Below are 26825 nucleotides of genomic sequence, written 5' to 3'. Positions count from 1 at the left end.
AGAAAGCACAGAGCCCCAGATTTTATGTTGTCCTGGAGAGCTTGCAGAGCACTGGGGAAAGGCAGGCAGAGAATTCCCTGCTAGCACCTTCTCTGTGCCTGTTCAGATTGCTTCGCAGAATCGCTTTTGTGCAGAAAACAGTAACACTTGTTCAGAAGGAAAGAAAGCACAGAGCCCCAGATTCTATGTTGTCCTGGAGAGCTTGCAGAGCAGTGGGGAAAGGCAGGCAGAGAATTCCCTGCTAGCACCTTCTCTGTGCCTGGGAAGCAGAAGTGTTCACATTGCTTCGCAGAATCGCTTTTGTGCAGAAAACAGTAACACTTGTTCAGAACGAAAGAAAGCACAGAGCCCCAGATTTTATGTTGTCCTGGAGAGCTTGCAGAGCACTGGAGAAAGGCAGGCAGAGAATTCCCTGATAGCACCTTCTCTGTGCCTGTTCACATTGCTTCGCAGAATCGCTTTTGTGCAGAAAACAGTAACACTTGTTCAGAACGAAAGAAAGCACAGAGCCCCAGATTCTATGTTGTCCTGGAGAGCTTGCAGAGCACTGGGGAAAGGCAGGCAGAGAATTCCTTGCTAGCACCTTCTCTGTGCCTGGGAAGCAGAAGTGTTCACATTGCTTCGCAGAATCGCTTTTGTGCAGAAAACAGTAACACTTGTTCAGAACGAAAGCAAGCACAGAGCCCCAGATTCTATGTTGTCCTGGAGAGCTTGCAGAGCACTGGGGAAAGGCAGGCAGAGAATTCCTTGCTAGCACCTTCTCTGTGCCTGGGAAGCAGAAGTGTTCACATTGCTTCACAAGAATCGCTTTTGTGCATAAAACACTAACACTTGTTCAGAAGGAAAGAAAGCACAGAGTCCCAGATTTTATGTTGCCCTGGAAAGCTTGCAGAGCACTGGGGAAAGGCAGGCAGAGAATTCCCTGCTAGCACCTTCTCTGTGCCTGGGAAGCAGAAGTGTTCACATTGCTTCGCAGAATCGCTTTTGTGCAGAAAACACTAACACTTTTTCAGAAGGAAAGAAAGCACAGAGCCCCAGATTTTATGTTGTCCTGGAGAGCTTGCAGAGCACTGGGGAAAGGCAGGCAGAGAATTCCTTGCTAGCACCTTCTCTGTGCCTGTTCACATTGCTTCGCAGAATCGCTTTTGTGCAGAAAACAGTAACACTTGTTCAGAAGGAAAGAAAGCACAGAGCCCCAGATTCTATGTAGTCCTGGAGAGCTTGCAGAGCACTGGGGAAAGGCAGGCAGAGAATTCCCTGCTAGCACCTTCTCTGTGCCTGGGAAGCAGAAGTGTTCACATTGCTTCGCAGAATAGCTTTTGTGCAGAAAACAGTAACAGTTGTTCAGAACGAAAGAAAGCACAGAGCCCCAGATTTTATGTTGTCCTGGAGAGCTTGCAGAGCACTGGGGAAAGGCAGGCAGAGAATTCCCTGATAGCACCTTCTCTGTGCCTGTTCACATTGCTTCGCAGAATCGCTTTTGTGCAGAAAACAGTAACACTTGATCAGAACGAAAGAAAGCACAGAGCCCCAGATTCTATGTTGTCCTGGAGAGCTTGCAGAGCACTGGGGAAAGGCAGGCAGAGAATTCCTTGCTAGCACCTTCTCTGTGCCTGGGAAGCAGAAGTGTTCACATTGCTTCGCAGAATCGCTTTTGTGCAGAGAACAGTAACACTTGTTCAGAAGGAAAGAAAGCACAGAGCCCCAGATTCTATGTTGTCCTGGAGAGCTTGCAGAGTACTGGGGAAAGGCAGGCAGAGAATTCCTTCCTAGCATCTTCTCTGTGCCTGGGAAACAGAAGTGTTCACATTGCTTCGCAGAATCGCTTTTGTGCAGAAAACACTAACACTTGTTCAGAAGGAAAGAAAGCACAGAGCCCCAGATTCTATGTAGTCCTGGAGAGCTTGCAGAGCAGTGGGGAAAGGCAGGCAGAGAATTCCCTGCTAGCACCTTCTCTGTGCCTGGGAAGCAGAAGTGTTCACATTGCTTCGCAGAATCGCTTTTGTGCAGAAAACAGTAACACTTGTTCAGAACGAAAGAAAGCACAGAGCCCCAGATTTTATGTTGTCCTGGAGAGCTTGCAGAGCACTGGGGAAAGGCAGGCAGAGAATTCCCTGCTAGCACCTTCTCTGTGCCTGTTCAGATTGCTTCGCAGAATCGCTTTTGTGCAGAAAACAGTAACACTTGTTCAGAAGGAAAGAAAGCACAGAGCCCCAGATTCTATGTTGTCCTGGAGAGCTTGCAGAGCAGTGGGGAAAGGCAGGCAGAGAATTCCCTGCTAGCACCTTCTCTGTGCCTGGGAAGCAGAAGTGTTCACATTGCTTCGCAGAATCGCTTTTGTGCAGAAAACAGTAACACTTGTTCAGAACGAAAGAAAGCACAGAGCCCCAGATTTTATGTTGTCCTGGAGAGCTTGCAGAGCACTGGAGAAAGGCAGGCAGAGAATTCCCTGATAGCACCTTCTCTGTGCCTGTTCACATTGCTTCGCAGAATCGCTTTTGTGCAGAAAACAGTAACACTTGTTCAGAACGAAAGAAAGCACAGAGCCCCAGATTCTATGTTGTCCTGGAGAGCTTGCAGAGCACTGGGGAAAGGCAGGCAGAGAATTCCTTGCTAGCACCTTCTCTGTGCCTGGGAAGCAGAAGTGTTCACATTGCTTCGCAGAATCGCTTTTGTGCAGAAAACAGTAACACTTGTTCAGAACGAAAGCAAGCACAGAGCCCCAGATTCTATGTTGTCCTGGAGAGCTTGCAGAGCACTGGGGAAAGGCAGGCAGAGAATTCCTTGCTAGCACCTTCTCTGTGCCTGGGAAGCAGAAGTGTTCACATTGCTTCACAAGAATCGCTTTTGTGCATAAAACACTAACACTTGTTCAGAAGGAAAGAAAGCACAGAGTCCCAGATTTTATGTTGCCCTGGAAAGCTTGCAGAGCACTGGGGAAAGGCAGGCAGAGAATTCCCTGCTAGCACCTTCTCTGTGCCTGGGAAGCAGAAGTGTTCACATTGCTTCGCAGAATCGCTTTTGTGCAGAAAACACTAACACTTTTTCAGAAGGAAAGAAAGCACAGAGCCCCAGATTTTATGTTGTCCTGGAGAGCTTGCAGAGCACTGGGGAAAGGCAGGCAGAGAATTCCTTGCTAGCACCTTCTCTGTGCCTGTTCACATTGCTTCGCAGAATCGCTTTTGTGCAGAAAACAGTAACACTTGTTCAGAAGGAAAGAAAGCACAGAGCCCCAGATTCTATGTAGTCCTGGAGAGCTTGCAGAGCACTGGGGAAAGGCAGGCAGAGAATTCCCTGCTAGCACCTTCTCTGTGCCTGGGAAGCAGAAGTGTTCACATTGCTTCGCAGAATAGCTTTTGTGCAGAAAACAGTAACAGTTGTTCAGAACGAAAGAAAGCACAGAGCCCCAGATTTTATGTTGTCCTGGAGAGCTTGCAGAGCACTGGGGAAAGGCAGGCAGAGAATTCCCTGATAGCACCTTCTCTGTGCCTGTTCACATTGCTTCGCAGAATCGCTTTTGTGCAGAAAACAGTAACACTTGATCAGAACGAAAGAAAGCACAGAGCCCCAGATTCTATGTTGTCCTGGAGAGCTTGCAGAGCACTGGGGAAAGGCAGGCAGAGAATTCCTTGCTAGCACCTTCTCTGTGCCTGGGAAGCAGAAGTGTTCACATTGCTTCGCAGAATCGCTTTTGTGCAGAGAACAGTAACACTTGTTCAGAAGGAAAGAAAGCACAGAGCCCCAGATTCTATGTTGTCCTGGAGAGCTTGCAGAGTACTGGGGAAAGGCAGCAGAGAATTCCTTGCTAGCACCTTCTCTGTCCCTGGGAAGCAGAAGTGTTCACACTGCTTCGCAATAATCGCTTTTGTGCAGAAAACAGTAACACTTGTTCAGAAGGAAAGAAAGCACAGAGCCCCAGATTTTATGTTGCCCTGGAGAGCTTGCAGAGCACTGGGGAAAGGCAGGCAGAGAATTCCCTGATAGCACCTTCTCTGTGCCTGGGAAGCAGAAGTGTTCACATTGCTTCGCAAGAATCGCTTTTGTGCAGAAAACACTAACACTTGTTCAGAAGGAAAGAAAGCACAGAGCCCCAGATTCTATGTTGTCCTGGAGAGCTTGCAGAGCACTGGGGAAAGGCAGGCAGAGAATTCCCTGATAGCACCTTCTCTGTGCCTGGGAAGCAGAAGTGTTCACATTGCTTCGCAGAATCGCTTTTGTGCAGAAAACACTAACACTTGTTCAGAAGGAAAGAAAGCACAGAGCCCCAGATTCTATGTTGTCCTGGAGAGCTTGCAAAGCACTGGGGAAAGGCAGGCAGAGAATTCCTTGCTAGCACCTTCTCTTTGCCGGGGAAGCAGAAGTGTCCACATCGCTTCGCAAGAATCGCTTTTGTGCATAAAACACTAACACTTGTTCAGAAGGAAAGAAAGCACAGAGCCCCAGATTTTATGTAGTCCCGGAGAGCTTGCAGAGCACTGGGGAAAGGCAGGCAGAGAATTCACTGCTAGGACCTTCTCTGTGCCTGGGAAGCAGAAGTGTTCACATTGCTTCGCAGAATCGCTTTTGTGCAGAAAACACTAACACTTGTTCAGAACGAAAGAAAGCACAGAGCCCCAGATTCTATGTTGTCCTGGAGAGCTTGCAGAGCACTGGGGAAAGGCAGGCAGAGAATTCCCTGATAGCACCTTCTCTGTGCCTGTTGACATTGTTTCGCAGAATCGCTTTTGTGCAGAAAACAGTAACACTTGTTCAGAATGAAAGAAAGCACAGAGCCCCAGATTTTATGTTGTCCTGGAGAGCTTGCAGAGCACTGGGGAAAGGCAGGCAGAGAATTCCTTGCTAGCACCTTCTCTGTGCCTGGGAAGCAGAAGTGTTCACATTGCTTCGCAGAATCGCTTTTGTGCAGAAAACACTAACACTTGTTCAGAAGGAAAGAAAGCACAGAGCCCCAGATTTTATGTTGTCCTGGAGAGCTTGCAGAGCACTGGGGAAAGGCAGGCAGAGAATTCCCTGCTAGCACCTTCTCTGTGCCTGTTCAGATTGCTTCGCAGAATCCCTTTTGTGCAGAAAACAGTAACACTTGTTCAGAAGGAAAGAAAGCACAGAGCCCCAGATTCTATGTTGTCCTGGAGAGCTTGCAGAGCACTGGGGAAAGGCAGGCAGAGAATTCACTGCTAGGACCTTCTCTGTGCCTGGGAAGCAGAAGTGTTCACATTGCTTCGCAGAATCGCTTTTGTGCAGAAAACACTAACACTTGTTCAGAACGAAAGAAAGCACAGAGCCCCAGAATCTATGTTGTCCTGGAGAGCTTGCAGAGCACTGGGGAAAGGCAGGCAGAGAATTCCTTGCTAGCACCTTCTCTGTGCCTGGGAAGCAGAAGTGTTCACATCGCTTCGCAGAATCGCTTTTGTGCAGAAAACACTAACACTTGTTCAGAACGAAAGAAAGCACAGAGCCCCAGATTCTATGTTGTCCTGGAGAGCTTGCAGAGCACTGGGGAAAGGCAGGCAGAGAATTCCCTGCTAGCACCTTCTCTGTGCCTGGGAAGCAGAAGTGTTCACATTGCTTCACAAGAATCGCTTTTGTGCAGAAAACTGTAACACTTGTTCAGAAGGAAAGAAAGCACAGAGCCCCAGATTCTATGTTGTCCTGGAGAGCTTGCAGAGCACTGGGGAAAGGCAGGCAGAGAATTCCCTGATAGCACCTTCTCTGTGCCTGTTGACATTGTTTCGCAGAATCGCTTTTGTGCAGAAAACAGTAACACTTGTTCAGAACGAAAGAAAGCACAGAGCCCCAGATTTTATGTTGTCCTGGAGAGCTTGCAGAGCACTGGGGAAAGGCAGGCAGAGAATTCCTTCCTAGCACCTTCTCTGTGCCTGGGAAGCAGAAGTGTTCACATTGCTTCGCAGAATCGCTTTTGTGCAGAAAACAGTAACACTTGTTCAGAACGAAAGAAAGCACAGAGCCCCAGATTTTATGTTGTCCTGGAGAGCTTGCAGAGCACTGGGGAAAGGCAGGCAGAGAATTCCCTGATAGCACCTTCTCTGTGCCTGTTCACATTGCTTCGCAGAATCGCTTTTGTGCAGAAAACAGTAACACTTGTTCAGAACGAAAGAAAGCACAGAGCCCCAGATTCTATGTTGTCCTGGAGAGCTTGCAGAGCACTGGGGAAAGGCAGGCAGAGAATTCCTTGCTAGCACCTTCTCTGTGCCTGGGAAGCAGAAGTGTTCACATTGCTTCGCAAGAATCGCTTTTGTGCAGAAAACAGTAACAGTTGTTCAGAACGAAAGAAAGCACAGAGCCCCAGATTCTATGTTGTCCTGGAGAGCTTGCAGAGCACTGGGGAAAGGCAGGCAGAGAATTCCCTGATAGCACCTTCTCTGTGCCTGTTGACATTGTTTCGCAGAATCGCTTTTGTGCAGAAAACAGTAACACTTGTTCAGAACGAAAGAAAGCACAGAGCCCCAGATTTTATGTTGTCCTGGAGAGCTTGCAGAGCACTGGGGAAAGGCAGGCAGAGAATTCCTTCCTAGCACCTTCTCTGTGCCTGGGAAGCAGAAGTGTTCACATTGCTTCACAAGAATCGCTTTTGTGCAGAAAACTGTAACACTTGTTCAGAACGAAAGAAAGCACAGAGCCCCAGATTCTATGTTGTCCTGGAGAGCTTGCAGAGCACTGGGGAAAGGCAGGCAGAGAATTCCCTGATAGCACCTTCTCTGTGCCTGTTGACATTGTTTCGCAGAATCGCTTTTGTGCAGAAAACAGTAACACTTGTTCAGAACGAAAGAAAGCACAGAGCCCCAGATTTTATGTTGTCCTGGAGAGCTTGCAGAGCACTGGGGAAAGGCAGGCAGAGAATTCCTTCCTAGCACCTTCTCTGTGCCTGGGAAGCAGAAGTGTTCACATTGCTTCGCAGAATCGCTTTTGTGCAGAAAACAGTAACACTTGTTCAGAACGAAAGAAAGCACAGAGCCCCAGATTTTATGTTGTCCTGGAGAGCTTGCAGAGCACTGGGGAAAGGCAGGCAGAGAATTCCCTGATAGCACCTTCTCTGTGCCTGTTCACATTGCTTCGCAGAATCGCTTTTGTGCAGAAAACAGTAACACTTGTTCAGAACGAAAGAAAGCACAGAGCCCCAGATTCTATGTTGTCCTGGAGAGCTTGCAGAGCACTGGGGAAAGGCAGGCAGAGAATTCCTTGCTAGCACCTTCTCTGTGCCTGGGAAGCAGAAGTGTTCACATTGCTTCGCAAGAATCGCTTTTGTGCAGAAAACAGTAACAGTTGTTCAGAACGAAAGAAAGCACAGAGCCCCAGATTCTATGTTGTCCTGGAGAGCTTGCAGAGCACTGGGGAAAGGCAGGCAGAGAATTCCCTGATAGCACCTTCTCTGTGCCTGTTGACATTGTTTCGCAGAATCGCTTTTGTGCAGAAAACAGTAACACTTGTTCAGAACGAAAGAAAGCACAGAGCCCCAGATTTTATGTTGTCCTGGAGAGCTTGCAGAGCACTGGGGAAAGGCAGGCAGAGAATTCCTTCCTAGCACCTTCTCTGTGCCTGGGAAGCAGAAGTGTTCACATTGCTTCGCAGAATCGCTTTTGTGCAGAAAACAGTAACACTTGTTCAGAACGAAAGAAAGCACAGAGCCCCAGATTTTATGTTGTCCTGGAGAGCTTGCAGAGCACTGGGGAAAGGCAGGCAGAGAATTCCCTGATAGCACCTTCTCTGTGCCTGTTCACATTGCTTCGCAGAATCGCTTTTGTGCAGAAAACAGTAACACTTGTTCAGAACGAAAGAAAGCACAGAGCCCCAGATTCTATGTTGTCCTGGAGAGCTTGCAGAGCACTGGGGAAAGGCAGGCAGAGAATTCCTTGCTAGCACCTTCTCTGTGCCTGGGAAGCAGAAGTGTTCACATTGCTTCGCAAGAATCGCTTTTGTGCAGAAAACAGTAACAGTTGTTCAGAACGAAAGAAAGCACAGAGCCCCAGATTCTATGTTGTCCTGGAGAGCTTGCAGAGCACTGGGGAAAGGCAGGCAGAGAATTCCCTGATAGCACCTTCTCTGTGCCTGTTGACATTGTTTCGCAGAATCGCTTTTGTGCAGAAAACAGTAACACTTGTTCAGAACGAAAGAAAGCACAGAGCCCCAGATTTTATGTTGTCCTGGAGAGCTTGCAGAGCACTGGGGAAAGGCAGGCAGAGAATTCCCTGATAGCACCTTCTCTGTGCCTGGGAAGCAGAAGTGTTCACATTGCTTCGCAGAATCGCTTTTGTGCAGAAAACAGTAACACTTGTTCAGAACGAAAGAAAGCACAGAGCCCCAGATTTGCTGTTGTCCTGGAGAGCTTGCAGAGCACTGGGGAAAGGCAGGCAGAGAATTCCCTGATAGCACCTTCTCTGTGCCTGTTCACATTGCTTCGCAGAATCGCTTTTGTGCAGAAAACAGTAACACTTGTTCAGAACGAAAGAAAGCACAGAGCCCCAGATTCTATGTTGTCCTGGAGAGCTTGCAGAGCACTGGGGAAAGGCAGGCAGAGAATTCCTTGCTAGCACCTTCTCTGTGCCTGGGAAGCAGAAGTGTTCACATTGCTTCGCAAGAATCGCTTTTGTGCAGAAAACAGTAACAGTTGTTCAGAACGAAAGAAAGCACAGAGCCCCAGATTCTATGTTGTCCTGGAGAGCTTGCAGAGCACTGGGGAAAGGCAGGCAGAGAATTCCCTGATAGCACCTTCTCTGTGCCTGTTCACATTGTTTCGCAGAATCGCTTTTGTGCAGAAAACAGTAACACTTGTTCAGAACGAAAGAAAGCACAGAGCCCCAGATTTTATGTTGTCCTGGAGAGCTTGCAGAGCACTGGGGAAAGTCAGGCAGAGAATTCCTTCCTAGCATCTTCTCTGTGCCTGGGAAGCAGAAGTGTTCACATTGCTTCGCAGAATCGCTTTTGTGCAGAAAACACTAACACTTGTTCAGAAGGAAAGAAAGCACAGAGCCCCAGATTTTATGTTGTCCTGGAGAGCTTGCAGAGCACTGGGGAAAGGCAGGCAGAGAATTCCCTGCTAGGACCTTCTCTGTGCCTGGGAAGCAGAAGTGTTCACATTGCTTCGCAGAATCGCTTTTGTGCAGAAAACACTAACACTTGTTCAGAACGAAAGAAAGCACAGAGCCCCAGATTTGCTGTTGTCCTGGAGAGCTTGCAGAGCACTGGGGAAAGGCAGGCAGAGAATTCCCTGCTAGCACCTTCTCTGTGCCTGGGAAGCAGAAGTGTTCACATTGCTTCGCAAGAATCGCTTTTGTGCAGAAAACAGTAACAGTTGTTCAGAACGAAAGAAAGCACAGAGCCCCAGATTCTATGTTGTCCTGGAGAGCTTGCAGAGCACTGGGGAAAGGCAGGCAGAGAATTCCCTGCTAGCACCTTCTCTGTGCCTGTTCACATTGTTTCGCAGAATCGCTTTTGTGCAGAAAACAGTAACACTTGTTCAGAACGAAAGAAAGCACAGAGCCCCAGATTTTATGTTGCCCTGGAGAGCTTGCAGAGCACTGGGGAAAGCCAGGCAGAGAATTCCTTCCTAGCATCTTCTCTGTGCCTGGGAAGCAGAAGTGTTCACATTGCTTCGCAGAATCGCTTTTGTGCAGAAAACACTAACACTTGTTCAGAAGGAAAGAAAGCACAGAGCCCCAGATTTTATGTTGTCCTGGAGAGCTTGCAGAGCACTGGGGAAAGGCAGGCAGAGAATTCCCTGCTAGCACCTTCTCTGTGCCTGGGAAGCAGAAGTGTTCACATTGCTTCGCAAGAATCGCTTTTGTGCAGAAAACAGTAACACTTGTTCAGAAGGAAAGAAAGCACAGAGCCCCAGATTCTATGTTGTCCTGGAGAGCTTGCAGAGCACTGGGGAAAGGCAGGCAGAGAATTCCCTGATAGCACCTTCTCTGTGCCTGTTGACATTGTTTCGCAGAATCGCTTTTGTGCAGAAAACAGTAACACTTGTTCAGAACGAAAGAAAGCACAGAGCCCCAGATTTTATGTTGTCCTGGAGAGCTTGCAGAGCACTGGGGAAAGGCAGGCAGAGAATTCCCTGATAGCACCTTCTCTGTGCCTGTTGACATTGTTTCGCAGAATCGCTTTTGTGCAGAAAACAGTAACACTTGTTCAGAAGGAAAGAAAGCACAGAGCCCCAGATTCTATGTTGTCCTGGAGAGCTTGCAGAGCACTGGGGAAAGGCAGGCAGAGAATTCCCTGATAGCACCTTCTCTGTGCCTGGGAAGCAGAGGTGTTCACATTGCTTCGCAAGAATCGCTTTTGTGCAGAAAACAGTAACAGTTGTTCAGAACGAAAGAAAGCACAGAGCCCCAGATTCTATGTTGTCCTGGAGAGCTTGCAGAGCACTGGGGAAAGGCAGGCAGAGAATTCCCTGATAGCACCTTCTCTGTGCCTGTTGACATTGTTTCGCAGAATCGCTTTTGTGCAGAAAACAGTAACACTTGTTCAGAAGGAAAGAAAGCACAGAGCCCCAGATTTTATGTTGTCCTGGAGAGCTTGCAGAGCACTGGGGAAAGGCAGGCAGAGAATTCCCTGCTAGCACCTTCTCTGTGCCTGGGAAGCAGAAGTGTTCACATTGCTTCGCAGAATCGCTTTTGTGCAGAAAACAGTAACACTTGTTCAGAACGAAAGAAAGCACAGAGCCCCAGATTTTATGTTGTCCTGGAGAGCTTGCAGAGCACTGGGGAAAGGCAGGCAGAGAATTCCCTGATAGCACCTTCTCTGTGCCTGTTCACATTGCTTCGCAGAATCGCTTTTGTGCAGAAAACAGTAACACTTGTTCAGAAGGAAAGATAGCACAGAGCCCCAGATTTTATGTTGTCCTGGAGAGCTTGCAGAGCACTGGGGAAAGGCAGGCAGAGAATTCCCTGATAGCACCTTCTCTGTGCCTGGGAAGCAGAAGTGTTCACATTGCTTCGCAGAATCGCTTTTGTGCAGAAAACAGTAACACTTGTTCAGAACGAAAGAAAGCACAGAGCCCCAGATTTTATGCTGTCCTGGAGAGCTTGCAGAGCACTGGGGAAAGGCAGGCAGAGAATTCCTTGCTAGCACCTTCTCTGTGCCTGGGAAGCAGAAGTGTTCACATCGCTTCGCAAGAATCGCTTTTGTGCATAAAACACTAACACTTGTTCAGAAGGAAAGAAAGCACAGAGCCCCAGATTTTATGTTGCCCTGGAAAGCTTGCAGAGCACTGGGGAAAGGCAGGCAGAGAATTCCCTGCTAGCACCTTCTCTGTGCCTGGGAAGCAGAAGTGTCCACATTGCTTCGCAGAATCGCTTTTGTGCAGAAAACACTAACACTTGTTCAGAAGGAAAGAAAGCACAGAGCCCCAGATTTTATGTTGTCCTGGAGAGCTTGCAGAGCACTGGGGAAAGGCAGGCAGAGAATTCCCTGATAGCACCTTCTCTGTGCCTGTTCACATTGCTTCGCAGAATCGCTTTTGTGCAGAAAACAGTAACACTTGTTCAGAACGAAAGAAAGCACAGAGCTCCAGATTTTATGTTGTCCTGGAGAGCTTGCAGAGCACTGGGGAAAGGCAGGCAGAGAATTCCCTGCTAGCACCTTCTCTGTGCCTGGGAAGCAGAAGTGTTCACATTGCTTCGCAGAATCGCTTTTGTGCAGAAAACAGTAACAGTTGTTCAGAACGAAAGAAAGCACAGAGCCCCAGATTCTATGTTGTCCTGGAGAGCTTGCAGAGCACTGGGGAAAGGCAGGCAGAGAATTCACTGCTAGGACCTTCTCTGTGCCTGGGAAGCAGAAGTGTTCACATTGCTTCGCAAGAATCGCTTTTGTGCAGAAAACAGTAACAGTTGTTCAGAACGAAAGAAAGCACAGAGCCCCAGATTCTATGTTGTCCTGGAGAGCTTGCAGAGCACTGGGGAAAGGCAGGCAGAGAATTCCCTGATAGCACCTTCTCTGTGCCTGTTGACATTGTTTCGCAGAATCGCTTTTGTGGAGAAAACAGTAACACTTGTTCAGAAGGAAAGAAAGCACAGAGCCCCAGATTTTATGTTGTCCTGGAGAGCTTGCAGAGCACTGGGGAAAGGCAGGCAGAGAATTCCCTGATAGCACCTTCTCTGTGCCTGGGAAGCAGAAGTGTTCACATTGCTTCGCAGAATCGCTTTTGTGCAGAAAACAGTAACACTTGTTCAGAACGAAAGAAAGCACAGAGCCCCAGATTTTATGTTGTCCTGGAGAGCTTGCAGAGCACTGGGGAAAGGCAGGCAGAGAATTCCCTGATAGCACCTTCTCTGTGCCTGTTCACATTGCTTTGCAGAATCGCTTTTGTGCAGAAAACAGTAACAGTTGTTCAGAACGAAAGAAAGCACAGAGCCCCAGATTCTATGTTGTCCTGGAGAGCTTGCAGAGCACTGGGGAAAGGCAGGCAGAGAATTCCTTGCTAGCACCTTCTCTGTGCCTGGGAAGCAGAATTGTTCACATCGCTTCGCAAGAATCGCTTTTGTGCATAAAACAGTAACAGTTGTTCAGAACGAAAGAAAGCACAGAGCCCCAGAATTTATGTTGTCCTGGAGAGCTTGCAGAGCACTGGGGAAAGGCAGGCAGAGAATTCCCTGATAGCACCTTCTCTGTGCCTGGGAAGCAGAAGTGTTCACATCGCTTCGCAAGAATCGCTTTTGTGCAGAAAACAGTAACACTTGTTCAGAAGGAAAGAAAGCACAGAGCCCCAGATTTTATGTTGTCCTGGAGAGCTTGCAGAGCACTGGGGAAAGGCAGGCAGAGAATTCCCTTATAGCACCTTCTCTGTGCCTGTTGACATTGCTTCGCAGAATTGCTTTTGTGCAGAAAACAGTAACACTTGTTCAGAACGAAAGAAAGCACAGAGCCCCAGATTTTATGTTGTCCTGGAGAGCTTGCAGAGCACTGGGGAAAGGCAGGCAGAGAATTCCCTGCTAGCACCTTCTCTGTGCCTGGGAAGCAGAAGTGTTCACATTGCTTCGCAAGAATCGCTTTTGTGTAGAAAACAGTAACAGTTGTTCAGAACGAAAGAAAGCACAGAGCCCCAGATTCTATGTTGTCCTGGAGAGCTTGCAGAGCACTGGGGAAAGGCAGGCAGAGAATTCCCTGATAGCACCTTCTCTGTGCCTGTTGACATTGTTTCGCAGAATCGCTTTTGTGCAGAAAACAGTAACACTTGTTCAGAACGAAAGAAAGCACAGAGCCCCAGATTTGCTGTTGTCCTGGAGAGCTTGCAGAGCACTGGGGAAAGCCAGGCAGAGAATTCCTTCCTAGCATCTTCTCTGTGCCTGGGAAGCAGAAGTGTTCACATTGCTTCGCAGAATCGCTTTTGTGCAGAAAACACTAACACTTGTTCAGAAGGAAAGAAAGCACAGAGCCCCAGATTTTATGTTGTCCTGGAGAGCTTGCAGAGCACTGGGGAAAGGCAGGCAGAGAATTCCCTGCTAGCACCTTCTCTGTGCCTGGGAAGCAGAAGTGTTCACATTGCTTCGCAAGAATCGCTTTTGTGCAGAAAACAGTAACAGTTGTTCAGAACGAAAGAAAGCACAGAGCCCCAGATTCTATGTTGTCCTGGAGAGCTTGCAGAGCACTGGGGAAAGGCAGGCAGAGAATTCCCTGATAGCACCTTCTCTGTGCCTGTTCACATTGTTTCGCAGAATCGCTTTTGTGCGGAAAACAGTAACACTTGTTCAGAACGAAAGAAAGCACAGAGCCCCAGATTTTATGTTGTCCTGGAGAGCTTGCAGAGCACTGGGGAAAGGCAGGCAGAGAATTCCCTGCTAGCCCCTTCTCTGTGCCTGTTCAGATTGCTTCGCAGAATCGCTTTTGTGCAGAAAACAGTAACACTTGTTCAGAAGGAAAGAAAGCACAGAGCCCCAGATTTTATGTTGTCCTGGAGAGCTTGCAGAGCACTGGGGAAAGGCAGGCAGAGAATTCCCTGATAGCACCTTCTCTGTGCCTGGGAAGCAGAAGTGTTCACATTGCTTCGCAGAATCGCTTTTGTGCAGAAAACAGTAACACTTGTTCAGAACGAAAGAAAGCACAGAGCCCCAGATTTTATGTTGTCCTGGAGAGCTTGCAGAGCACTGGGGAAAGGCAGGCAGAGAATTCCCTGATAGCACCTTCTCTGTGCCTGGGAAGCAGAAGTGTTCACATTGTTTCGCAGAATCGCTTTTGTGCAGAAAACAGTAACAGTTGTTCAGAAGGAAAGAAAGCACAGAGCCCCAGATTTTATGTTGTCCTGGAGAGCTTGCAGAGCACTGGGGAAAGGCAGGCAGAGAATTCCCTGATAGCACCTTCTCTGTGCCTGGGAAGCAGAAGTGTTCACATTGCTTCGCAGAATCGCTTTTGTGCAGAAAACAGTAACACTTGTTCAGAACGAAAGAAAGCACAGAGCCCCAGATTTTATGTTGTCCTGGAGAGCTTGCAGAGCACTGGGGAAAGGCAGGCAGAGAATTCCCTGATAGCACCTTCTCTGTGCCTGTTCACATTGCTTCGCAGAATCGCTTTTGTGCAGAAAACAGTAACACTTGTTCAGAACGAAAGAAAGCACAGAGCCCCAGATTTTATGCTGTCCTGGAGAGCTTGCAGAGCACTGGGGAAAGGCAGGCAGAGAATTCCTTGCTAGCACCTTCTCTGTGCCTGGGAAGCAGAAGTGTTCACATCGCTTCGCAAGAATCGCTTTTGTGCATAAAACACTAACACTTGTTCAGAAGGAAAGAAAGCACAGAGCCCCAGATTTTATGTTGCCCTGGAAAGCTTGCAGAGCACTGGGGAAAGGCAGGCAGAGAATTCCCTGCTAGCACCTTCTCTGTGCCTGGGAAGCAGAAGTGTCCACATTGCTTCGCAGAATCGCTTTTGTGCAGAAAACACTAACACTTGTTCAGAAGGAAAGAAAGCACAGAGCCCCAGATTTTATGTTGTCCTGGAGAGCTTGCAGAGCACTGGGGAAAGGCAGGCAGAGAATTCCCTGATAGCACCTTCTCTGTGCCTGTTCACATTGCTTCGCAGAATCGCTTTTGTGCAGAAAACAGTAACACTTGTTCAGAACGAAAGAAAACACAGAGCTCCAGATTTTATGTTGTCCTGGAGAGCTTGCAGAGCACTGGGGAAAGGCAGGCAGAGAATTCCCTGCTAGCACCTTCTCTGTGCCTGGGAAGCAGAAGTGTTCACATTGCTTCGCAAGAATCGCTTTTGTGCAGAAAACAGTAACAGTTGTTCAGAACGAAAGAAAGCACAGAGCCCCAGATTCTATGTTGTCCTGGAGAGCTTGCAGAGCACTGGGGAAAGGCAGGCAGAGAATTCACTGCTAGGACCTTCTCTGTGCCTGGGAAGCAGAAGTGTTCACATTGCTTCGCAAGAATCGCTTTTGTGCAGAAAACAGTAACAGTTGTTCAGAACGAAAGAAAGCACAGAGCCCCAGATTCTATGTTGTCCTGGAGAGCTTGCAGAGCACTGGGGAAAGGCAGGCAGAGAATTCCCTGATAGCACCTTCTCTGTGCCTGTTGACATTGTTTCGCAGAATCGCTTTTGTGCAGGAAACAGTAACACTTGTTCAGAACGAAAGAAAGCACAGAGCCCCAGATTTTATGTTGTCCTGGAGAGCTTGCAGAGCACTGGGGAAAGGCAGGCAGAGAATTCCCTGATAGCACCTTCTCTGTGCCTGGGAAGCAGAAGTGTTCACATTGCTTCGCAGAATCGCTTTTGTGCAGAAAACAGTAACACTTGTTCAGAACGAAAGAAAGCACAGAGCCCCAGATTTGCTGTTGTCCTGGAGAGCTTGCAGAGCACTGGGGAAAGGCAGGCAGAGAATTCCCTGATAGCACCTTCTCTGTGCCTGTTCACATTGTTTCGCAGAATCGCTTTTGTGCAGAAAACAGTAACACTTGTTCAGAACGAAAGAAAGCACAGAGCCCCAGATTTTATGTTGTCCTGGAGAGCTTGCAGAGCACTGGGGAAAGGCAGGCAGAGAATTGCTTCCTAGCACCTTCTCTGTGCCTGGGAAGCAGAAGTGTTCACATTGCTTCGCAGAATCGCTTTTGTGCAGAAAACACTAACACTTGTTCAGAAGGAAAGAAAGCACAGAGCCCCAGATTTTATGTTGTCCTGGAGAGCTTGCAGAGCACTGGGGAAAGGCAGGCAGAGAATTCACTGCTAGGACCTTCTCTGTGCCTGGGAAGCAGAAGTGTTCACATTGCTTCGCAGAATCGCTTTTGTGCAGAAAACACTAACACTTGTTCAGAACGAAAGAAAGCACAGAGCCCCAGATTCTATGTTGTCCTGGAGAGCTTGCAGAGCACTGGGGAAAGGCAGGCAGAGAATTCCCTGATAGCACCTTCTCTGTGCCTGGGAAGCAGAAGTGTTCACATTGCTTCACAAGAATCGCTTTTGTGCAGAAAACTGTAACACTTGTTCAGAAGGAAAGAAAGCACAGAGCCCCAGATTCTATGTTGTCCTGGAGAGCTTGCAGAGCACTGGGGAAAGGCAGGCAGAGAATTCCCTGATAGCACCTTCTCTGTGCCTGTTGACATTGTTTCGCAGAATCGCTTTTGTGCAGAAAACACTAACACTTGTTCAGAAGGAAAGAAAGCACAGAGCCCCAGATTTTATGTTGTCCTGGAGAGCTTGCAGAGCACTGGGGAAAGGCAGGCAGAGAATTCCTTCCTAGCACCTTCTCTGTGCCTGGGAAGCAGAAGTGTTCACATTGCTTCGCAGAATCGCTTTTGTGCAGAAAACAGTAACACTTGTTCAGAACGAAAGAAAGCACAGAGCCCCAGATTTTATGTTGTCCTGGAGAGCTTGCAGAGCACTGGGGAAAGGCAGGCAGAGAATTCCCTGATAGCACCTTCTCTGTGCCTGTTCACATTGCTTCGCAGAATCGCTTTTGTGCAGAAAACAGTAACACTTGTTCAGAACGAAAGAAAGCACAGAGCCCCAGATTCTATGTTGTCCTGGAGAGCTTGCAGAGCACTGGGGAAAGGCAGGCAGAGAATTCCTTGCTAGCACCTTCTCTGTGCCTGGGAAGCAGAAGTGTTCACATTGCTTCGCAGAATCGCTTTTGTGCAGAAAACAGTAACACTTGTTCAGAAGGAAAGAAAGCACAGAGCCCCAGATTTTATGTTGTCCTGGAGAGCTTGCAGAGCACTGGGGAAAGGCAGGCAGAGAATTCCCTGATAGCACCTTCTCTGTGCCTGTTCACATTGCTTCGCAGAATCGCTTTTGTGCAGAAAACAGTAACACTTGTTCAGAAGGAAAGATAGCACAGAGCCCCAGATTTTATGTTGTCCTGGAGAGCTTGCAGAGCACTGGGGAAAGGCAGGCAGAGAATTCCCTGATAGCACCTTCTCTGTGCCTGGGAAGCAGAAGTGTTCACATTGCTTCGCAGAATCGCTTTTGTGCAGAAAACAGTAACACTTGTTCAGAACGAAAGAAAGCACAGAGCCCCAGATTTTATGCTGTCCTGGAGAGCTTGCAGAGCACTGGGGAAAGGCAGGCAGAGAATTCCTTGCTAGCACCTTCTCTGTGCCTGGGAAGCAGAAGTGTTCACATCGCTTCGCAAGAATCGCTTTTGTGCATAAAACACTAACACTTGTTCAGAAGGAAAGAAAGCACAGAGCCCCAGATTTTATGTTGCCCTGGAAAGCTTGCAGAGCACTGGGGAAAGGCAGGCAGAGAATTCCCTGATAGCACCTTCTCTGTGCCTGGGAAGCAGAAGTGTCCACATTGCTTCGCAGAATCGCTTTTGTGCAGAAAACACTAACACTTGTTCAGAAGGAAAGAAAGCACAGAGCCCCAGATTTTATGTTGTCCTGGAGAGCTTGCAGAGCACTGGGGAAAGGCAGGCAGAGAATTCCCTGATAGCACCTTCTCTGTGCCTGTTCACATTGCTTCGCAGAATCGCTTTTGTGCAGAAAACAGTAACACTTGTTCAGAACGAAAGAAAGCACAGAGCTCCAGATTTTATGTTGTCCTGGAGAGCTTGCAGAGCACTGGGGAAAGGCAGGCAGAGAATTCCCTGCTAGCACCTTCTCTGTGCCTGGGAAGCAGAAGTGTTCACATTGCTTCGCAGAATCGCTTTTGTGCAGAAAACATTAACAGTTGTTCAGAACGAAAGAAAGCACAGAGCCCCAGATTCTATGTTGTCCTGGAGAGCTTGCAGAGCACTGGGGAAAGGCAGGCAGAGAATTCACTGCTAGGACCTTCTCTGTGCCTGGGAAGCAGAAGTGTTCACATTGCTTCGCAAGAATCGCTTTTGTGCAGAAAACAGTAACAGTTGTTCAGAACGAAAGAAAGCACAGAGCCCCAGATTCTATGTTGTCCTGGAGAGCTTGCAGAGCACTGGGGAAAGGCAGGCAGAGAATTCCCTGATAGCACCTTCTCTGTGCCTGTTGACATTGTTTCGCAGAATCGCTTTTGTGCAGAAAACAGTAACACTTGTTCAGAAGGAAAGAAAGCACAGAGCCCCAGATTTTATGTTGCCCTGGAGAGCTTGCAGAGCACTGGGGAAAGGCAGGCAGAGAATTCCCTGATAGCACCTTCTCTGTGCCTGGGAAGCAGAAGTGTTCACATTGCTTCGCAGAATCGCTTTTGTGCAGAAAACAGTAACACTTGTTCAGAACGAAAGAAAGCAGAGAGCCCCAGATTTTATGTTGTCCTGGAGAGCTTGCAGAGCACTGGGGAAAGGCAGGCAGAGAATTCCCTGATAGCACCTTCTCTGTGCCTGTTCACATTGCTTCGCAGAATCGCTTTTGTGCAGAAAACAGTAACACTTGTTCAGAACGAAAGAAAGCACAGAGCCCCAGATTCTATGTTGTCCTGGAGAGCTTGCAGAGCACTGGGGAAAGGCAGGCAGAGAATTCCTTGCTAGCACCTTCTCTGTGCCTGGGAAGCAGAAGTGTTCACATCGCTTCGCAAGAATCGCTTTTGTGCATAAAACAGTAACACTTGTTCAGAACGAAAGAAAGCACAGAGCCCCAGATTTTATGTTGTCCTGGAGAGCTTGCAGAGCACTGGGGAAAGGCAGGCAGAGAATTCCCTGATAGCACCTTCTCTGTGCCTGGGAAGCAGAAGTGTTCACATCGCTTCGCAAGAATCGCTTTTGTGCATAAAACACTAACACTTGTTCAGAAGGAAAGAAAGCACAGAGCCCCAGATTTTATGTTGTCCTGGAGAGCTTGCAGAGCACTGGGGAAAGGCAGGCAGAGAATTCCCTGATAGCACCTTCTCTGTGCCTGTTGACATTGCTTCGCAGAATTGCTTTTGTGCAGAAAACAGTAACACTTGTTCAGAACGAAAGAAAGCACAGAGCCCCAGATTTTATGTTGTCCTGGAGAGCTTGCAGAGCACTGGGGAAAGGCAGGCAGAGAATTCCCTGCTAGCACCTTCTCTGTGCCTGGGAAGCAGAAGTGTTCACATTGCTTCGCAAGAATCGCTTTTGTGTAGAAAACAGTAACAGTTGTTCAGAACGAAAGAAAGCACAGAGCCCCAGATTCTATGTTGTCCTGGAGAGCTTGCAGAGCACTGGGGAAAGGCAGGCAGAGAATTCCCTGATAGCACCTTCTCTGTGCCTGTTGACATTGTTTCGCAGAATCGCTTTTGTGCAGAAAACAGTAACACTTGTTCAGAAAGAAAGAAAGCACAGAGCCCCAGATTTGCTGTTGTCCTGGAGAGCTTGCAGAGCACTGGGGAAAGGCAGGCAGAGAATTCCCTGCTAGCACCTTCTCTGTGCCTGTTCAGATTGCTTCGCAGAACCGCTTTTGTGCATAAAACACTAACACTTGTTCAGAAGGAAAGAAAGCACAGAGCCCCAGATTCTATGTAGTCCTGGAGAGCTTGCAGAGCACTGGGGAAAGGCAGGCAGAGAATTCACTGCTAGGACCTTCTCTGTGCCTGGGAAGCAGAAGTGTTCACATTGCTTCGCAGAATCGCTTTTGTGCAGAAAACACTAACACTTGTTCAGAACGAAAGAAAGCACAGAGCCCCAGATTTGCTGTTGTCCTGGAGAGCTTGCAGAGCACTGGGGAAAGGCAGGCAGAGAATTCCCTGCTAGCACCTTCTCTGTGCCTGGGAAGCAGAAGTGTTCACATTGCTTCGCAAGAATCGCTTTTGTGCAGAAAACAGTAACAGTTGTTCAGAACGAAAGAAAGCACAGAGCCCCAGATTCTATGTTGTCCTGGAGAGCTTGCAGAGCACTGGGGAAAGGCAGGCAGAGAATTCCCTGATAGCACCTTCTCTGTGCCTGTTCACATTGCTTCGCAGAATCGCTTTTGTGCAGAAAACAGTAACACTTGTTCAGAACGAAAGAAAGCACAGAGCCCCAGATTCTATGTTGTCCTGGAGAGCTTGCAGAGCACTGGGGAAAGGCAGGCAGAGAATTCCTTGCTAGCACCTTCTCTGTGCCTGGGAAGCAGAAGTGTTCACATTGCTTCGCAGAATCGCTTTTGTGCAGAAAACAGTAACACTTGTTCAGAACGAAAGAAAGCACAGAGCCCCAGATTTTATGTTGTCCTGGAGAGCTTGCAGAGCACTGGGGAAAGGCAGGCAGAGAATTCCCTGATAGCACCTTCTCTGTGCCTGTTCACATTGCTTCGCAGAATCGCTTTTGTGCAGAAAACAGTAACACTTGTTCAGAAGGAAAGAAAGCACAGAGCCCCAGATTTGTCCTGGAGAGCTTGCAGAGCACTGGGGAAAGGCAGGCAGAGAATTCCCTGATAGCACCTTCTCTGTGCCTGGGAAGCAGAGGTGTTCACATTGCTTCGCAAGAATCGCTTTTGTGTAGAAAACAGTAACAGTTGTTCAGAACGAAAGAAAGCACAGAGCCCCAGATTCTATGTTGTCCTGGAGAGCTTGCAGAGCACTGGGGAAAGGCAGGCAGAGAATTCCCTGATAGCACCTTCTCTGTGCCTGTTCACATTGCTTCGCAGAATCGCTTTTGTGCAGAAAACAGTAACACTTGTTCAGAACGAAAGAAAGCACAGAGCCCCAGATTTGCTGTTGTCCTGGAGAGCTTGCAGAGCACTGGGGAAAGGCAGGCAGAGAATTCCTTGCTAGCACCTTCTCTGTGCCTGGGAAGCAGAAGTGTTCACATTGCTTCGCAGAATCGCTTTTGTGCAGAAAACAGTAACACTTGTTCAGAACGAAAGAAAGCACAGAGCCCCAGATTTTATGTTGTCCTGGAGAGCTTGCAGAGCACTGGGGAAAGGCAGGCAGAGAATTCCCTGATAGCACCTTCTCTGTGCCTGGGAAGCAGAAGTGTTCACATCGCTTCGCAAGAATCGCTTTTGTGCAGAAAACACTAACACTTGTTCAGAAGGAAAGAAAGCACAGAGCCCCAGATTTTATGTTGTCCTGGAGAGCTTGCAGAGCACTGGGGAAAGGCAGGCAGAGAATTCCCTGCTAGCACCTTCTCTGTGCCTGGGAAGCAGAAGTGTTCACATTGCTTCGCAAGAATCGCTTTTGTGCAGAAAACAGTAACAGTTGTTCAGAACGAAAGAAAGCACAGAGCCCCAGATTCTATGTTGTCCTGGAGAGCTTGCAGAGCACTGGGGAAAGGCAGGCAGAGAATTCCCTGATAGCACCTTCTCTGTGCCTGTTCACATTGTTTCGCAGAATCGCTTTTGTGCAGAAAACAGTAACACTTGTTCAGAAGGAAAGAAAGCACAGAGCCCCAGATTTTATGTTGTCCTGGAGAGCTTGCAGAGCACTGGGGAAAGGCAGGCAGAGAATTCCCTGCTAGCCCCTTCTCTGTGCCTGTTCAGATTGCTTCGCAGAATCGCTTTTGTGCAGAAAACAGTAACACTTGTTCAGAAGGAAAGAAAGCACAGAGCCCCAGATTCTATGTTGTCCTGGAGAGCTTGCAGAGCACTGGGGAAAGGCAGGCAGAGAATTCCCTGCTAGCACCTTCTCTGTGCCTGGGAAGCAGAAGTGTTCACATTGCTTCGCAAGAATCGCTTTTGTGCAGAAAACAGTAACAGTTGTTCAGAACGAAAGAAAGCACAGAGCCCCAGATTCTATGTTGTCCTGGAGAGCTTGCAGAGCACTGGGGAAAGGCAGGCAGAGAATTCCCTGATAGCACCTTCTCTGTGCCTGTTCACATTGCTTCGCAGAATCGCTTTTGTGCAGAAAACAGTAACACTTGTTCAGAACGAAAGAAAGCACAGAGCCCCAGATTCTATGTTGTCCTGGAGAGCTTGCAGAGCACTGGGGAAAGGCAGGCAGAGAATTCCTTGCTAGCACCTTCTCTGTGCCTGGGAAGCAGAAGTGTTCACACTGCTTCGCAAGAATCGCTTTTGTGCAGAAAACAGTAACACTTGTTCAGAACGAAAGAAAGCACAGAGCCCCAGATTTTATGTTGTCCTGGAGAGCTTGCAGAGCACTGGGGAAAGGCAGGCAGAGAATTCCCTGATAGCACCTTCTCTGTGCCTGTTCACATTGCTTCGCAGAATCGCTTTTGTGCAGAAAACAGTAACACTTGTTCAGAAGGAAAGAAAGCACAGAGCCCCAGATTTGCTGTTGTCCTGGAGAGCTTGCAGAGCACTGGGGAAAGGCAGGCAGAGAATTCCTTGCTAGCACCTTCTCTGTGCCTGGGAAGCAGAAGTGTTCACATTGCTTCGCAGAATCGCTTTTGTGCAGAAAACAGTAACACTTGTTCAGAAGGAAAGAAAGCACAGAGCCCCAGATTTTATGTTGTCCTGGAGAGCTTGCAGAGCACTGGGGAAAGGCAGGCAGAGAATTCCCTGATAGCACCTTCTCTGTGCCTGGGAAGCAGAAGTGTTCACATCGCTTCGCAAGAATCGCTTTTGTGCATAAAACACTAACACTTGTTCAGAAGGAAAGAAAGCACAGAGCCCCAGATTTTATGTTGTCCTGGAGAGCTTGCAGAGCACTGGGGAAAGGCAGGCAGAGAATTCCCTGCTAGCACCTTCTCTGTGCCTGGGAAGCAGAAGTGTTCACATTGCTTCGCAAGAATCGCTTTTGTGCAGAAAACAGTAACAGTTGTTCAGAACGAAAGAAAGCACAGAGCCCCAGATTCTATGTTGTCCTGGAGAGCTTGCAGAGCACTGGGGAAAGGCAGGCAGAGAATTCCCTGATAGCACCTTCTCTGTGCCTGTTCACATTGTTTCGCAGAATCGCTTTTGTGCAGAAAACAGTAACACTTGTTCAGAACGAAAGAAAGCACAGAGCCCCAGATTTTATGTTGTCCTGGAGAGCTTGCAGAGCACTGGGGAAAGGCAGGCAGAGAATTCCCTGCTAGCCCCTTCTCTGTGCCTGTTCAGATTGCTTCGCAGAATCGCTTTTGTGCAGAAAACAGTAACACTTGTTCAGAAGGAAAGAAAGCACAGAGCCCCAGATTCTATGTTGTCCTGGAGAGCTTGCAGAGCACTGGGGAAAGGCAGGCAGAGAATTCCCTGCTAGCACCTTCTCTGTGCCTGGGAAGCAGAAGTGTTCACATTGCTTCGCAAGAATCGCTTTTGTGTAGAAAACAGTAACAGTTGTTCAGAACGAAAGAAAGCACAGAGCCCCAGATTCTATGTTGTCCTGGAGAGCTTGCAGAGCACTGGGGAAAGGCAGGCAGAGAATTCCCTGATAGCACCTTCTCTGTGCCTGTTGACATTGTTTCGCAGAATCGCTTTTGTGCAGAAAACAGTAACACTTGTTCAGAAAGAAAGAAAGCACAGAGCCCCAGATTTGCTGTTGTCCTGGAGAGCTTGCAGAGCACTGGGGAAAGGCAGGCAGAGAATTCCCTGCTAGCACCTTCTCTGTGCCTGTTCAGATTGCTTCGCAGAACCGCTTTTGTGCATAAAACACTAACACTTGTTCAGAAGGAAAGAAAGCACAGAGCCCCAGATTCTATGTAGTCCTGGAGAGCTTGCAGAGCACTGGGGAAAGGCAGGCAGAGAATTCACTGCTAGGACCTTCTCTGTGCCTGGGAAGCAGAAGTGTTCACATTGCTTCGCAGAATCGCTTTTGTGCAGAAAACACTAACACTTGTTCAGAACGAAAGAAAGCACAGAGCCCCAGATTTGCTGTTGTCCTGGAGAGCTTGCAGAGCACTGGGGAAAGGCAGGCAGAGAATTCCCTGCTAGCACCTTCTCTGTGCCTGGGAAGCAGAAGTGTTCACATTGCTTCGCAAGAATCGCTTTTGTGCAGAAAACAGTAACAGTTGTTCAGAACGAAAGAAAGCACAGAGCCCCAGATTCTATGTTGTCCTGGAGAGCTTGCAGAGCACTGGGGAAAGGCAGGCAGAGAATTCCCTGATAGCACCTTCTCTGTGCCTGTTCACATTGCTTCGCAGAATCGCTTTTGTGCAGAAAACAGTAACACTTGTTCAGAACGAAAGAAAGCACAGAGCCCCAGATTCTATGTTGTCCTGGAGAGCTTGCAGAGCACTGGGGAAAGGCAGGCAGAGAATTCCTTGCTAGCACCTTCTCTGTCCCTGGGAAGCAGAAGTGTTCACATTGCTTCGCAGAATCGCTTTTGTGCAGAAAACAGTAACACTTGTTCAGAACGAAAGAAAGCACAGAGCCCCAGATTTTATGTTGTCCTGGAGAGCTTGCAGAGCACTGGGGAAAGGCAGGCAGAGAATTCCCTGATAGCACCTTCTCTGTGCCTGTTCACATTGCTTCGCAGAATCGCTTTTGTGCAGAAAACAGTAACACTTGTTCAGAAGGAAAGAAAGCACAGAGCCCCAGATTTGTCCTGGAGAGCTTGCAGAGCACTGGGGAAAGGCAGGCAGAGAATTCCCTGATAGCACCTTCTCTGTGCCTGGGAAGCAGAGGTGTTCACATTGCTTCGCAATAATCGCTTTTGTGTAGAAAACAGTAACAGTTGTTCAGAACGAAAGAAAGCACAGAGCCCCAGATTCTATGTTGTCCTGGAGAGCTTGCAGAGCACTGGGGAAAGGCAGGCAGAGAATTCCCTGATAGCACCTTCTCTGTGCCTGTTCACATTGCTTCGCAGAATCGCTTTTGTGCAGAAAACAGTAACACTTGTTCAGAACGAAAGAAAGCACAGAGCCCCAGATTTGCTGTTGTCCTGGAGAGCTTGCAGAGCACTGGGGAAAGGCAGGCAGAGAATTCCTTGCTAGCACCTTCTCTGTGCCTGGGAAGCAGAAGTGTTCACATTGCTTCGCAGAATCGCTTTTGTGCAGAAAACAGTAACACTTGTTCAGAAGGAAAGAAAGCACAGAGCCCCAGATTTTATGTTGTCCTGGAGAGCTTGCAGAGCACTGGGGAAAGGCAGGCAGAGAATTCCCTGCTAGCACCTTCTCTGTGCCTGGGAAGCAGAAGTGTTCACATCGCTTCGCAAGAATCGCTTTTGTGCAGAAAACACTAACACTTGTTCAGAAGGAAAGAAAGCACAGAGCCCCAGATTTTATGTTGTCCTGGAGAGCTTGCAGAGCACTGGGGAAAGGCAGGCAGAGAATTCCCTGCTAGCACCTTCTCTGTGCCTGGGAAGCAGAAGTGTTCACATTGCTTCGCAAGAATCGCTTTTGTGCAGAAAACAGTAACAGTTGTTCAGAACGAAAGAAAGCACAGAGCCCCAGATTCTATGTTGTCCTGGAGAGCTTGCAGAGCACTGGGGAAAGGCAGGCAGAGAATTCCCTGATAGCACCTTCTCTGTGCCTGTTGACATTGTTTCGCAGAATCGCTTTTGTGCAGAAAACAGTAACACTTGTTCAGAACGAAAGAAAGCACAGAGCCCCAGATTTTATGTTGTCCTGGAGAGCTTGCAGAGCACTGGGGAAAGGCAGGCAGAGAATTCCCTGCTAGCCCCTTCTCTGTGCCTGTTCAGATTGCTTCGCAGAATCGCTTTTGTGCAGAAAACAGTAACACTTGTTCAGAAGGAAAGAAAGCACAGAGCCCCAGATTCTATGTTGTCCTGGAGAGCTTGCAGAGCACTGGGGAAAGGCAGGCAGAGAATTCACTGCTAGGACCTTCTCTGTGCCTGGGAAGCAGAAGTGTTCACATTGCTTCGCAAGAATCGCTTTTGTGCAGAAAACAGTAACAGTTGTTCAGAACGAAAGAAAGCACAGAGCCCCAGATTCTATGTTGTCCTGGAGAGCTTGCAGAGCACTGGGGAAAGGCAGGCAGAGAATTCCCTGATAGCACCTTCTCTGTGCCTGTTGACATTGTTTCGCAGAATCGCTTTTGTGCAGAAAACAGTAACACTTGTTCAGAAGGAAAGAAAGCACAGAGCCCCAGATTTTATGTTGTCCTGGAGAGCTTGCAGAGCACTGGGGAAAGGCAGGCAGAGAATTCCCTGATAGCACCTTCTCTGTGCCTGGGAAGCAGAAGTGTTCACATTGCTTCGCAGAATCGCTTTTGTGCAGAAAACAGTAACACTTGTTCAGAACGAAAGAAAGCACAGAGCCCCAGATTTTATGTTGTCCTGGAGAGCTTGCAGAGCACTGGGGAAAGGCAGGCAGAGAATTCCCTGATAGCACCTTCTCTGTGCCTGTTCACATTGCTTCGCAGAATCGCTTTTGTGCAGAAAACAGTAACACTTGTTCAGAACGAAAGAAAGCACAGAGCCCCAGATTCTATGTTGTCCTGGAGATCTTGCAGAGCACTGGGGAAAGGCAGGCAGAGAATTCCTTGCTAGCACCTTCTCTGTGCCTGGGAAGCAGAAGTGTTCACATTGCTTCGCAAGAATCGCTTTTGTGCAGAAAACAGTAACACTTGTTCAGAAGGAAAGATAGCACAGAGCCCCAGATTTTATGTTGTCCTGGAGAGCTTGCAGAGCACTGGGGAAAGGCAGGCAGAGAATTCCCTGATAGCACCTTCTCTGTGCCTGGGAAGCAGAAGTGTTCACAT

The sequence above is a fragment of the Strix aluco genome, chromosome 23 (genome assembly GCF_031877795.1).
Source record: "Strix aluco isolate bStrAlu1 chromosome 23, bStrAlu1.hap1, whole genome shotgun sequence".
Taxonomy (NCBI): Eukaryota; Metazoa; Chordata; class Aves; order Strigiformes; family Strigidae; genus Strix; species Strix aluco.
This window is presented reverse-complemented; position numbering follows the sequence as displayed.